We start from the raw sequence: 14,917 nt of genomic DNA, 5'->3' as shown, positions 1-14,917 counted from the left end.
GTTTAGAGAAAAAAAATGAAGGAAGGTAAAGAGAATAAAAAAGAGGAGCTTTTTCCATACTATCTTGGGAAAGAAAAAATTAGATACAAAGGGTGCACTTGCAGGACCAACTTACCCATTAGGCATAGTGCCAAGGGTCTACAGTGCTTTTAGGTGTTGATGAAAATGTTTTAATTTTTGTTAAAATCAGAAGCAAAAAACAAGAAGAATTTTTAGGATGAAGAAAATGTTTTAACATATAATATTAACAGTCATCTTTATACCAACATGGTTGGTATAAAATTCTGTCTTAGTCATCTAGCACTGCTATAACAGAAACATCACAAGTGGATGGCTTTAACAAAGAGAAATTTATTTTTTCACAGTCTAGAAGTCCAAATTCAGGGTGTCATGTCAACTCCAAAGGAAGGCATTCTCTCTCCATCAGCTCTGGAGGAAGGTCCTTGTCATCAATCTTCCCCTGGACTAGGAGCTTCTCTGCACAGGAACCCGGGGTCCAAAGGACACGCTCTGCTCCCAGTACTTTTTTCTTGGTAGTATGAGGTCCCCCCGCTCGGTTCCCTTTCCTTTTATCTCTTGTAAGATAAAATATGGTACAGGCCATATCCCAGGGACACTCCTTTTACATTGGATCAGGGATGTGACTTAATAAGGGTGTTACAATCCCACCCTGACCCTCTTTAACATAAAACTACAATCACAAAATGGAGGACAACCACACAGTACTGGGAATCATGGCTTAATCAAGTTGACAGATATTTTGGGGGGACACAATTCAATCCATGACAATATATGACATATATATATATAACAACTCTGTTGGTATAAAGACAGGAGAAGTGGTCCACAAAGATGCAAGTGTCTAGGCCCTTTAAAGTCATAAAGTGGCCCTGCACAGTGGCTTTGAGATTATAACATTGATCGTCAGGTATAGATTTAAAACGAACTAAGGAGGATTAATGGAGTTAAGCTAGAGTGTTCAGCTATGTTCTGATGAGCATGTGCATGGGGTTATCATGGGCAGAGATGAGCTTCTGAGCATTACCAACAGAACTGAAAATATGCTCCTAGGTGCAGATGGGCATTTTGTCTTTGGCTATGCCAGGAAGAGATGGCTAAATTACTTTTAGCTTTATCATTTTTTCCATCTCAAGACTCACACTTAATATGGGTCCTTGGACATAATGGTCTGGAGATTGAAATCAATAGGCAGCTCTTTCACCCCTAACTAAATTCTGCCTATTCTAGTTACAGTCGTTGTTGTTTTTTTAAGTGTGAAAATCTACATATGTTGCTCTTTCAAAAAAATCTTCGTGAGGGGTTTCCTTGTAATGGGGTCCTTTTGGAAGTTTGAGAACCCACACCTTGGAGGGATGAAAAAAGAACACGAATGGAGCCAGAAGACATGGACAGCAGCAACAATTCAGACATGTATTGTATGTGAACTGGGGCAAGTCACTTGCCCCTTTTGGGCTTTAGTTTTCCCCTATTTGAAAAGCAAGAGTTACTGGTGTATGTAAATTTGAAGGTCCCTTTAATACTGAAAATAAGGGATTTTTATGGCTGTTCCTATCACAGACCACCTTATAGTAAAATCAGTATTATAGTGAGGATCTATCATGTTTGGTGTTTAAGACACTAGTTTGTTCAAAAGCCAGGATATGACTTACAGTTTCTGCACATTAGCAAGAATCTGCAGAGGGAGAGAAATTAAAGGTCAGCTGGGTTAGGACATATATATATATATATGTATGTATACACACACATACATATACACCCATATACATATATGCCCAACACAAGAGTGAAAATCAGGGGCAATGCCAGGTCCAAGCACTGGAGACAGGGAGGGAGTGAAAGGTGGTTCCGTAGACTGCACGAGTTGTCACATTACAAATACCTCAATATTGGGGTTGCAACTTCTGCTTCTGAACATGACAGTTAAATGAGAGATCCCATTTTCTTTCAAATCATGAGAAAGGGGCCAACACTAAACTGGGGGCAACTGTCTTTACATCACCCTGGGCACCACTTCTAATCACAAACTTGTGGACCACCAGCCTCTTGTGGCACAGATATGGAGTGTGGAAATTATCACATAATTTATGACAGGCAGTGCCTGAAAGTGACTTTCTCAGCATCTGTTCTCTAGTTGTCCCAAGAGCAGGCAAATGAAGGAAGCACAGACTTGCTGAGAGATATAATCTCCTCCAGTTGCATCTAACCGTTAAATTGCCTCCCCCAAACTCTTCAAAGGGACCCCTTGCCTCTGCTTTCCTCATCCTGTCCCGCCTCTCCCATACTTGCCAACTGACCTTCCACCTATCTTTCAAAACTTCCTTTCGTAAATCCCACCTTTCTGCAAGAGACTGCCCAACCCAACTCACCTCCCACACCCTCCATCTGGAATTTCAATCTCCATCATCTGTAAATTGGGGGCAAAGTTAAGTACAACCTGAATTCAACTCAAAACGTAACTGCTCTATAAATAATAAACCCTGGTTGAACTCTCACAGCCCTTTGATCTGTGCAACATCAAGCAGAGATTCAATAACAAGTATCAGCTAATGGAAAGGGGCGTCAAGCTTGTATTCTGGATTCCTTGGCTCTCACTCCACTTCTACGTCTTCCTACTGCTGTGTGTGCCCTTGGGCAAGTCCCTTCACACCTCTGAACCTCAGATTCCCCAAAATGGAAAGACAGTGCTTAGCCCTTAATGGGTTGTTTTAAGGATGAAAGAAAGCAAAAACTGCCCATAGGCAGTGATATACAATGAAAATGCAAGGAGTGATTGTTATTATCAGTCCAATAGAAATAACTGATATGTTAAGGAAAAGCACAAATAAACTTAATATTTTTCCTTTTGAGGGATTCAAGAAAGACAGGATAAGAGTTCAGTCACTGAGTTAAAAGAAATAATTATGTACCTTCTATGGGGTCGCTATGAGTCGGAATTCACACAAAGGCAACGAGTTTTGGTTTTGGGTTATGTAGCAATCTAGGTTCCAGCAACTGGGAGAATCCCATCAAAATATGATGCAAGGAATTAACATGTGTGCCTCAACTTTGTTGAATTATATGGTTCTTAAAAGCTGTGGGCTCCTGTCAGGAGTATGGGAAGTCTTGATCGGAAGCTAGTAAAATGTAGGTATGCAGTCCAATAGTCAGTATTTATGAAATCACTGCACGGGTATTTAACAGGAAATGCCAGTAGTACAGTTAAGAGTTGGTCTGCGTTCTCTAATGATGACAACACAAGTTAAAGAAATGATACAGGAACTTAAACCCATTGCTGTCGAGTAGATTTCAACTCATAGCGACCCTATAGGACAGAGTAGAACTGCCCTATAGGGTTTCCAAGGAGTGGCTGGTGGATTTGAACTGTTGACCTTCTGGTTAGCAGCTGAATGCTTAACCACTGTTCCACCAGGGCTCCGCAGGAACTTAGATCCTAAACTATCAGAGGCAAGGGAGTGGACTGGAATCAGAGATTGCAGATCTAATTCTGATTTGGCCACTCACACTTGGTGTGAGCCTGCGTAAGTGACTCTACTTCTCTGGGCCTCAGTTTCCCTGAAAGTTAGGAAGGAGAGTTGCAATAGCTATATAAAGCAAGAACAACTTGAAGAAAAACAAAGTTGTCAACTAACAATGGACAGCAGCTTTCCTTAGCAGGAATAAATCAGGGAATAAGAGAAAACAGACGGAAGCCCATTGGCTTTGACCGGTTGCTAAATACGAAGTGGTAGAAATGATGAACATCTTGATGACTCTTTGACTCACAAGAGTGTGTGGGTGGCAGTCCAGCACTCTGAGATTCTCAAATTATACTCTAAAGTTCCAGCTATCTTGGTTTCACTCCTTTATGCATTTGTCAAGCATATACTGAGTATGTTTAATCCTGTGCTAAGCATATTTACTGGAAAAACAAGAGTAAACAAGACAGCCACCATCCCTGCCCTCACAGAGCTTATGGTGTAGTGGGTAAGACAGGCAATTAATCAGGTAATGAGACTTCAGTGTAATGTGTATCTGGAAAAAGTCCAGGAAATACGGGAGTATACAACAGGGGGCATCTAATCTTGTCAGCAGACAGAGTGGGTCTCCCATTTGAAATGTCACGTAATGTAAGAATTTAAGGACGAACAGAAGTTAGCCAGGCACAGAAGAGTAGAAACTATATCAGAGAAAGGAGAGAACAAGTATGCTGGGGATACAAAGATTAGACATAATTAGACATAATTCCTGACCTCATGGAGCTCACCATCTAACAGAGAGAGTCATGCATACAGATATTCCAGTACAGTGTTGGGTGATCTGTATAGAAAAACAGAAATGAATGGTATCCCTTTCCACATCTATGACTCGGTAACCACAGTGTACATGGTATGGTGCAGGGGACACTGGACCAAACAGTCAACCTGATTTCAAGGCTTTGCTCTATCAGTGACCCTCCTCGTGACTGTGGACAAGTCCCTTCCCCTCTCTATAGCTTTACTCGCCGTCTATAAAATGAGGGGGTTATATTAGATAATCGTGTATATACCTTTCTACTCTGAAAAGTCTATGCTCTGAAATGACTCAGCACTTGTTCAGGATTCCTTTTTTACTTCTAATAGAATCATACATTTTTTCCTTCTGCATTATGCCCATTAGCTGGAATGGGTGATATTATTTATTTCTCATATCCTCAGGACTTAAATTCCTAAATTATTGTAAATCTTGCCTAGGCCTGGCATCACAAATAAATTCTCAATCCCAGAGGGGTGGAGATAAATGGAGGCTGCCACTCTTGTGACTTCCATCAGGGATTTGCCTCCAAAACTCTACACAAGAGAAATGTTGTGCCCAAGTCAGGTAGAGGGGGAAGGGAGACATAAAAAAAAGCAAGAAGAAAAGAAAAAAGGAAAGGCGGATACATAAGGCTAGGCATTTATGAAGAGACAAAATTGGCAGCTTTCCCCCTAGATGCACCTCAAAGACCCCCTAAAGATCAAGGGAACTTAATGTTGAGTCTTTGCTTCTTATTCTCAAAAGGAAATGAGCTTCACTCTACATGAGGCAGCCAGGCATAGCAGGAAACACCCAGGCGTGGGCCATAGAGCTGACTTGGAGTTCTAGCTCTGCCCTCATTATAATCTGCTTGACCTTGACCCAGTCATTTCACTTCTCTCTGAGACTTAGTTTCCTCAGCCTAAAGCAAGGACACTATCACCTCCTCAAAGAGTTGCTATAAACATAAAACAAAACTCCTGTGTGAAAACGCCTAGTACAAGTGTGGGACACATAAAGCTTTTAATGAAGAGTTAGTTACCAGTTACCGTGGAGTCCATTCCAACTCATGGCGACCTATGTGTGTCAGAGTAGAAATGTTCAATATCTGATTTTTTTGACATTGATCACCAAGACTTTCTTCTGAGACACCACTGAGTCAACTAGAACCTCCAACCCTTCAGTTAGCAGCCAAGCACATTAAACTTTTGCCACCCAGTAGCTAAAGCAAAATCAAAGCAGGTCTGTGGAAAGGTGGAGGGAGGGGGAATGTCTATGGCTCTCAGATTACTAGTACCAGGTATCTCAGACATAGTGAGATGGGCATACAGTGTGGTATAAAGTATATAGCCATTGGAGTTGGGTGTAAATTTTACTTCCCCCTCCCCACTCTTTGAGAGCCTCTTAACCTCTCTGAGCCTCAGGTTCCTCATCTGTTAAAAAAAAAAAAAGGAATAACAATAGTACCAACTTAAAGCTGTTTTGTGGGTTTAAAAAGATACTGTATGTCAAGTTCTTAGAATGGCATCTTGCCCATGAAGTGTGTAAAATCAACCACAGCTAGCTAATATTCGAGATCTCGCTGGTTCCAGGTTAATTCCTACCCCTGTGCTAGTTATCCTGCATTTGCCCTGCTCTATCCTCGAACCATTTTCTGTCATGCTCTTTTGCCCCAGGAGGCTGATCTCTGTAGATTACATCACTCAGGTTCTCCTACCTCTGTTTCCAGTTGGGTTCTGCCAAGGAGAGGCACTAATGGGAGATCAGTGGGCAGTAGGTGAGAGTGGTTGGGGTATTTTTTATCCTCCTTCCCTCCCTGTCAAACTGTGGTTTCAACAGCTGTTGGAGTCCCCTGTGGCTAACCCCTGTAAGGGGACCGTCACTGCTCATCCTCTTGGCCCCCTCAGAGTGGTAACAGCTGACCCCTGCTGCTAGCCTGCAGTGCCTCACCAACGCTGGTTGTTTGCCTTAGCCCTACCCACACCCTTCATTACACTCTCTTCTGTTACCTCTTCCGAGTGTGTTTAGAGGGAGCCATCTGTCTCCTGCCAGGACCGTGACTGATGTAGCACCAAAGGTCCATGAGTACAGTCATTCATCAAGCATCTGTTAATCATCTACTACAAGTTACACTGTGTGTGACGGAAATGGGTAGTGGTGGGATAGTAAACAACTGCTTTACACACGTTATCTTAATGCATTATTCCATTCTGTCAAAAGCCCTGTGAAACTGACATTATTAGCCCATTTTATAAGTAAAGCACAAAGCAGAAGAAATAAGAATATTGTTCAAAGTAACACAGCTTATTCACAGCAAGAATTTAGGACTGACTCCACTACAACCCTCCACCTCTCTTTGCAAAGCCTTGTTGTTGCTGTTGTTAGTTGCTGTCAAGTTGATTCCAACTCCTGGCGACCCCATGTATACAGAGTAGAACTGCACTCCATAGGGTGGTTCAAGGCTGCGACCTCTCAGAAGCAGATTGCCAGGCCTTATTTCCAACGATCCTCTGCATGGGTTTGAACAACCAACCTTTCAGTTACCTTAGGCACAAATAACTGCAGTATGAGCTAGAACATGATACAAGACACACAGAGAGCATGCTATGGAAGATGAGCTGACAGAGAGAGCCCATTCCTGGTTACAGCTAGGACCTGAGAGAAGGCGACATATATAACAGAGACGTGAAAGCATGGGCAAGCTTTGAATATATGGAGATGGGGAGTGAAGATGGGGCAGGGCTACTTAGAGAGGATTTGTCAGCAATACTGGGAACATAACTTGAAGATGTGGGACAGCTAGGATGAAGTCTGAACATTAAAGACCTTGGATGTCTTCTGCCTTCAGTCCTTAATGCAGCCACTCCCCATTTACAGTCCTGAGGACACGTTTCCCCTAATCCACTAGGATGGTGTAGGGCATGTTGCTTCTTAACTGAATCTCAGTTCCCTCAACTATACAATGTGGGATGTTTTATTTTATATCCACTTCCTTAAACATGGATTAGGTCAGTTAGCAGCATCACAGTTGGTAACAGATCCTAAGAGTTAACACTTTCTGCTTCATATTCACAGTAACTTACATCCGTGTCTTACCCATGCACCTCCACTAACCCACGAGCCATGTGATTGAGGACATAACCCAAATCTGTTTACCCTTTAAGTCCTCACAGTACTCAGTGCAGGGCTGTTGTTGTTAGCTGCCATCAAATCAGCCACCAACTCATGGCAACCCCATGCAATGCTGCCCTGTCCTGTTCCATCCCCATGATCGGTGGAGGATATGACCATTGTGATCCACAGATTTTTCACTGGCTGATTTTCAGAAGTAGACTGCCAGGCTGGAAGCTCCACTGAAACATGTTCAGCATCATAGCAACATACCAACCTCCACTGACAGACAGGTGGTAGCTGTGCACCAGGTGCACTGGCTGGGAATCAAACCCGGGTCTCCCACATGGAAGGCGAGAATTCTACCACTGAACCACCACTGCCCCCGTAACGGTGCAGGGTAGGCATCCAGTAAGTATTTTCAGAAGAATAAATCTAGTGCAGCCTCCTCCTCTGATAACTGAGAAAAGCAAGGCCAGAGAAGCTGTGAAGCATCTGAGGTAACCAAGCAGAATAACGGCTCCCTCAGAGCATCAACCCAATCAAAACTCAACTATACAACTCACCCCGCCCCCAAGGGCTTGTTTTTCAGGGCACAGGCCGTAGTTTGCCAATCCCCATTTGACACCACAGATGGAAAGTTAAAACAAGAAATGGGCCAGGTGGGTCTTTCTTTCTGTGAGCAAAGAAAAATATAAGCCTTTCGAACTTGCCTGAATTCTCTGACAAGTTTAATCAAGTACAAAACAAAAAGCAGGCATGATTTACTTAGTTTTTCCAAAAGTGGTTGATGAGGTAGCTCATGAAAGATTACAGAGGAAGATAAACAACTGGGGGGTGGGGTATAAAATGTGGTTGTAGAACAGGAGGCAGTTGAGCCTGGGGAAACAAAGGGCAGGCAGCTTCAAAGAGGCCAAGTTGCTAGTTGAGTGACCCCAAGATGAGCATCTGGGCTTTTAGAAGTAGCTGAGCTCAAACTTGGGTTACAAAGTGTATCAGGAATCGTGGGCCCCACACTGCATCAAGGATCATACAGAAAGGCACAGTAAATAAGAAATTAGGCATCACTGTGCTCTCCTCCCCTCTGACTTGGCCTTCCTCTTGTATCAGGTAGCAATGGTTAAACCACACTTCAGTAACAATCCACAGCCTCAGGGGCTTAAATGGTAGCAGTTTATATTTCATTCATGCTCCATGTTCATCCCAGGTTGGTAGGCAGCCTCTACTCACCATTGCCTCCCAATGATCCAGGCAGATGAAGCAGCCACCATCTGAAACACTGCGAGTCTCCATGCCAGAGGGAAAAATAGAACTCTTGAGTCTTCCCCAGACAAGCAAATGCTGTGGTCCACAAATACTATACACCATCCCACTCACAACTCAGTGCCATGCGTCATTCAACTATAAGTAGGCCAGGAAGTACAATCCTCGCAAGTACCAGAAAGGAGAAAAATCAGAAATATTTGACAAAATGGTACTAAAAGGTTGGCCAGCAGACATTCCTGGGAAAGTCTGCTGTGTTCTGATAACCTGGGGAGGATCAGCGTGGGTCTGGGCTTAGAGGGAGAAGGCAGCTTGGATCCCCATTGGGAAGGCCCTGAACCAAGAGTTCAGCAGTATCTTGGGCAGGCCACTCCCCTTTCTTCTGTGTGTAGGTGATTCTCTCTGAGTTCCTTCCAGTTCTTTCCAAGAAGTAGATTCACCTTTGCAGACTTCAACAAGTTAACACAGCAGTCTGTTTGCTCTATGCTTCTGACATATTACATAAACTGCAGAGCCCTGTTCTGCAGTTCTCCAAGGACTCCTCTCATTTCCCCTTGTAAACCCCTTGAGAGCACAGGCCTTGTCTTCCTCATCCTGCAGTTCCCCCACAGCACCTAGCACAGCTCTTTACACACTGGAGGCCCTCAATGCATGTTTATTTAAGAAAGGAACACATTAAATTTTCTGAAACCGATGACTTTCAGGAGTCAGCCTAGCCAGCTCTGTGGATACCCCAATTAGTACATATACTGACAACCATGATGATGCCAATGATCAACTGAAAATAATAATGGTAAATAGTAAAGATAATAAATAACATGGATGGAGTACTTTCTAATTTGCAGATCCTTTTCACCTCTGTTCTCTCTTTTGAAGCTCTCATAACTCTGTGTGGGAGGCAGAGCAAAGATGCCATCCCCATTTTATACATGTTAGATGAGGAAATTGAGGACTCAAGAGATAATGGGGCTTTCTTTAAGGCCACACAGGTAGTCAGTGTAAAGTCTTTGCCCATGATCTTTTCATAAGAATTCTCCTTTTCCCCCGTTCCCTCTCATAACAAAGAAATAAGTCCTTATTGTAATATGTGGACACAATTTTTCCCTGTGTGTTCCAGGTTAGACTCCTGAGCCATGCTCGTGATCTCCGCTTTGGTGTCAAGCTCCCCACACCCACTGCAACCACCCACTTTGTCTCCCTATTCTAGCAACTCCAGCTCTCTGGGAACACCTGCTCTGAACCACAAATAGAATCAACTTCACCTTCTTCTTCAGTAAGTTCTTTAATTAGTGAGGACATTTTCAGAGCAGAACGGAGCTTCAGTCTTAGGTGAACTTATTCCTTCTCCATTTTGTATGCTGCTTCGTAGCAACGAGAAACACAACCGAATGAACTACAACAAACCACGTCATACTTTTGTGCAGGTTTCTCATAGTGAGTCCCCGTCATCGCTCTCTGGATGAAGCAGGGCCACCAGTTTCACAGTTGGGGAGCATGAGGTCTATAGAAGTTACAGAAAAGGCAATATACCAGTAGTGAGTGGTGAAGAGCCTGAGCCAGAAGAGTCAGCCAGATCTGAGTTCTAGTCCTGCTTCTGTCACATATCTGTTCTATGATCTTTAGCTGCTTCCTAATCCCTCTAAGTCTCATTTTTTTTCTCTGTAAAGCAGGGACATTTTCACGAGCTTCTTAGGGATGTTGTAACGATAAATGAGAAAAGGTACATGAAGTTCTTGTAGAAGGCCCTGCTCATGATAAGCTCGGAACGCAAGAATGACTTATTCACGCTCTCCTCCTCCTAGGTGGTAACCATTGCAAAGTTAGGGGCTCTCTGTTAATTCACAGATCACTTCCCAAGTCCAAAAATGCCTTGGCTATCATAGATGCTTTCTAAAGTATTATAATTATTATGTAATTTGGTCAGGTTCATTTAGTTTACCTATAAGACCACTGAGGCCCTGGTGGCACAGTAGTTAAGCATTTGGCTGCTAACCAAAAAAAAGGTCAGCAGTTCAAATCTACCAGCTGCTCCTTGGAAACCCCATCTGGCAGTGCTATTCTGTCCTACAGGGTTGCTATGAGTCAGAATCGGCTGAACAGCAACAGGTTTGGTTGGTTGGTTGGTTGTTTTTAATAAGACCACTAATGCTCTTGCTTCTCAGACACAGATTTTGGCTATTGTTGTTGTTGTTAGGTGCCATTGAGTCGGCTCCAACTCATAGGGACCTTATGTATAAAGAAGGAAATTCTGCCCAGTCCTGCACCATCTTCATTATCACTGCTATGTTTGAGACCATTCTTTTAGCTATTGTGTCAATCAATCCATCTCATTGAGCGCTTCCCTCATTTTTTGCTGACCCTCTACTTTACAATGTCCTTTTCTAGTGATTGGTCTTTCCTGATGATGTGTTCGAAGAACTTGGCTAGCTCTCATCTAATGTTATTTTTAGGTTCCGTTAGAATCACAGAAACCTGGAGGAAGGAGGGACTTTAAGCGAGCCCCCATCCATTTGCAAGAGTCATCTCTGCAACGCCCTGTCTTACTTCCATACAATGAGTTATGTACAGTATTCTCCTCCACAGTACATGATCCTTTACAACTTACAGTAAACAACTTTGATTTGTAGTTCTTCAGTTTCTCACTTGTAAAACAGAATAGCAATCCCAGGCCTCACCCTGCCCACAGGAAAAGTGAGGGTAAATTGAAAATGACTTTCCTGTAGCTAACAATCCAGCAGCGGGCATGGCTTAAGCAGCGACTAGGGATAAGGGATTCACAAAAGTAGTGTAACATTCATGTAGTAATTCTTCATCGACCTTGAAAGTTAAATTCTGAAAAGTACAATAGTTGACAAGATTAGAATGGAGAGATCTAGAATTCTTACCAAACAGGGTTCTAGGAGACATACAATAAGCATACAAACACATGCACGCACACAGACAGGCACTCACAGTTGACTATCTTACACTCAATACAAAATAAGGAAGGCGTCCATTAAAACAAAAATAAAAACAGATCCATAGGAGTTTAAAAAGCTGCTAAGGTAGCTATAATCCTGAATAATTACCTCTTCACTTGTTCAGAAAACATTGCTATGGTGTTGAGAATTGCTGAAGGAGATTCTCTCACGTTTCCCAATATGCAGCCTATACTTCATTCTAAAGTGTTTAGAACAAACAAATCTAATGTGTTTGGGTACGGTATGATCATACCTTCAGTTTCCTTTTTAATTTTCCCAACGTGTGTAACAGCTGAGTTTATTACATTATCACTGGGTTAAAAGCACATGGGGGTAGGAGACAGTATCTTAACCCTGTACAGAAAAGTAAAGAGTAAACAGCTGTACGTTCTCTATACTATTCCATAGGACTACCTTGGTTTCCAGGGACTCAGAATAACAACTGTCACATGCTGCTTAAGAGATCTTCTCTGAAAAACTCATATATAAAAGTAACACAAATTTTTTAACATGTTTATTTATAAATATAAAATCCCATTATCACAAAGCCACAGTTGGCCAAGCCCCCACTGATGAAGGAATCCTGTGCATTTAACACAGTAGGGAGAATAATCACTTGTAGGGTTAAGAAATGCCCTGAACTTTGATTGCAGGTGTCGACACAAAATAGCCCTGCCTGAACTTAGGTCAAATGAAACAGGGCAAATTTGTATAAAGCACCATTTACTTAAGGGGAAACTAAAGTGCTATTAATGAAGACAGAAAATCTTACAACAAACATAGGATAATACTTGTCAACAGAAGTACAGGCCAGCACAGATTAATAAATTCTCTAAGTGTTCTTCTCTGCCATGGCTATTCGTTAAAACTGGAAGAGTGCTATTCATATGGAAGGTTCTTCTTGTTGTTAATAATATTATGTTATTTTTTCTAGGCACCAGTGATCCTGATTGCTCCAGAACCTCTTGGGAAATGAGTCTCTACATAACGTGATTATAATGATGCATTACATTTGTGGAGGGTTTTGTAGCTTAGAAAGCACTTCTCCATTCATTATTATCATTATTAATAATAATAGCTACCATTTATTGTGTGCTTTTTAGGGGCCAGGCACTGTTCAGTGAACAGTAAACACAAAATCTCTAATCTTTACAATAACTCTACAAGGAGGTTCTGACAGCCATTCTATATGGGAGAAAACTGAGGCTCCTGGAGGTTAAATAACCCGCCTATGAGCACGCAGCTAATAAGCTATGGAAATGGGATTGAAATTCATGCCCATCTGATCCAAAAAGGCCCAGGCTCTTTTTACTCTAACTACAGCATTTCATTTTATCTTAAAATTACCTGTTTACTACCTATTATCCATCACTCTTTTAGACTATACACTCTTCGAAGGCAAAAAAAAAAAATGTATTCTGTTCATAGTTGTCACCCTAGTACCTAGCACAGTGCCTGAGACACTACAGTTCCTTGATGAATATTTTCTAAAAGAGTTCATGAACATGTGAGTGAGTGTGTGCATGCATGAGTGAGTGAGTGAATTCCTACAGTTCTTCTAAGGCAAGAGAATTACTTGGTATTTTCCCTGTTAACAAACGGACAATATGGAATCTCTAAGAGGTGAAGAGAGTCCCTGAGTGGTACAAACAGTTAATGTGCTTGACTACTACTAACAAAAATGTTGGAGGTTCAAGTCCACCCAGAGGCACCTCAGAAGAAAGGCCTGCCCATCTAATTCCAAAAAACCAGCCACCAAAAGCCCTATGGAGCACAATTCTACTGTGACATACATGGGATCGCCATGAGTCAGAACTGACTTGATGGCAACTAGTTTAAGAGGTAAAGTAACTACTTCTCCAAGGGTGCAGAGTTATTAAGTACTAGTGACAGAACTTCATCTTGATCCTTCTGACTTCTAGTCTCATTTTCCATCCACAGACCCAGGCTGCCTCCCTATTGCATCAAAAGTTAAACCATTCCCTTACTGCATCCAAAGCATGCACATTTGCTCTATCATGGCACGCTGGTGGACAAGCAGCCTAGGTATACTGCCCAGCTCCCTCCACACCCCACCCCTCCATCAGCCCAGTTTGTAAGCCCATGAATGAATGGGAGTACAAATATGGAGGCTTCTACTTGGGGATAAATGTGGAGGTGGGAGGAGTAGATGGGGAGCTGACAATTCAGGCAGCCAAATTCAATTTGAGGGACTTTGGTTCAGTGCTTTCCATTAACAACACTCTAAGAAAAATAGAATTCCCAGGACTAAAGAAGGAAAGGAAGAAAAAAAAAAACTTCATCGTGCGCAGTCAACGCAAAGCAAATCAATCACACTTTCTCCCCTGGCCCAGCAATGCCTCAGTGAACACCAAAGGCCTCTGAGCTGTGGACGAGTCTTCAGTGTGGCACTGGCAAGAGAAGATTCAGGATAAGAAATAGCTGACCTATAAAACGTTATCTACATCCCAGGCAATCTTCAACCATCTGAAGAAAACTTTACAGCTTAGAAAGCACTTCACCTACATTCGATCATTAAATTCTCACAAAAACTTTCTGAAGTAGGTATTATAATTCCTATTTTATAAATGACAAACTGCATTACAGTAATTAAGAAACTTGCTCAAGATCACACAGGTAGTAAGCGGTCAGCATTTGAACTCAGGTTCCTTTGACTCTGTGGGCCAAACACTTAAACCCTACATTACCAAATGTCCCCAGTGACCCCAACAGAAAGCCCAGTCTAAGCCCAGATGAATGTTCCACAACCACAAGTGGGAGTTTTCCATTCCAATTTAAGCTCATCCCAACATACTAACTAAAGGGCCTATATATTTTTAATATAGTAACATCACTCCCTACCTCCCACCCTCCTTTACCCAAGCAAAACTTGAACAAAAATAGCAATGCCTTAAATTCCCTTAGTGCTATTCTTGTAAAAGTGTCCTCTCACCTGCCAACAGCCAGTTGGAAACCAATGTTTCCAAGGAAAGCTGATCTAAAGGCAAGGAAGAATAGTAGTTGAGAATGTGAACTAAGGAGCCAAACAACATGAGGTTGAATCTCAGCTTCACCATTATTGGCCTTGACCTTGAGCAAGTTTGGTAACCTCTTGCACCTCAGTTTCTTGCTTTGAAAAGTCAGGAAAGCAGTTGTACCTCACTGCATATGAATGTTGTGAGGACTAATGAGATGATACTTGATGCATTTAAGACAGTGTCTGGAAGATGGAAAGCATTTCATAAAACAGTTATTATTATTGCTAGATGTCAAAGCACCAATGGAATATAGGAGGCTAAATCAGAGAGAGT

General features: G+C 42.3%; 1 protein-coding gene across 2 annotated transcripts in view; it reads right to left on the bottom strand.

Moving 5' to 3' along the window:
• The window catches only part of ASTN2 (astrotactin 2), a 1,034,049-nt gene that overhangs the window by 963,059 nt on the left and 56,073 nt on the right, over positions 1 to 14,917 (bottom strand). The gene's annotated exons all lie outside the window — the stretch shown is intronic.

This window comes from Trichechus manatus, unplaced genomic scaffold (assembly GCF_000243295.1).
Source record: "Trichechus manatus latirostris isolate Lorelei unplaced genomic scaffold, TriManLat1.0 scaffold00016, whole genome shotgun sequence".
NCBI classification, from domain to species: domain Eukaryota; kingdom Metazoa; phylum Chordata; class Mammalia; order Sirenia; family Trichechidae; genus Trichechus; species Trichechus manatus.
The sequence above is the reverse complement of the archived record's forward strand: the minus strand, read 5'-3'. Positions and strand labels throughout refer to the sequence as shown.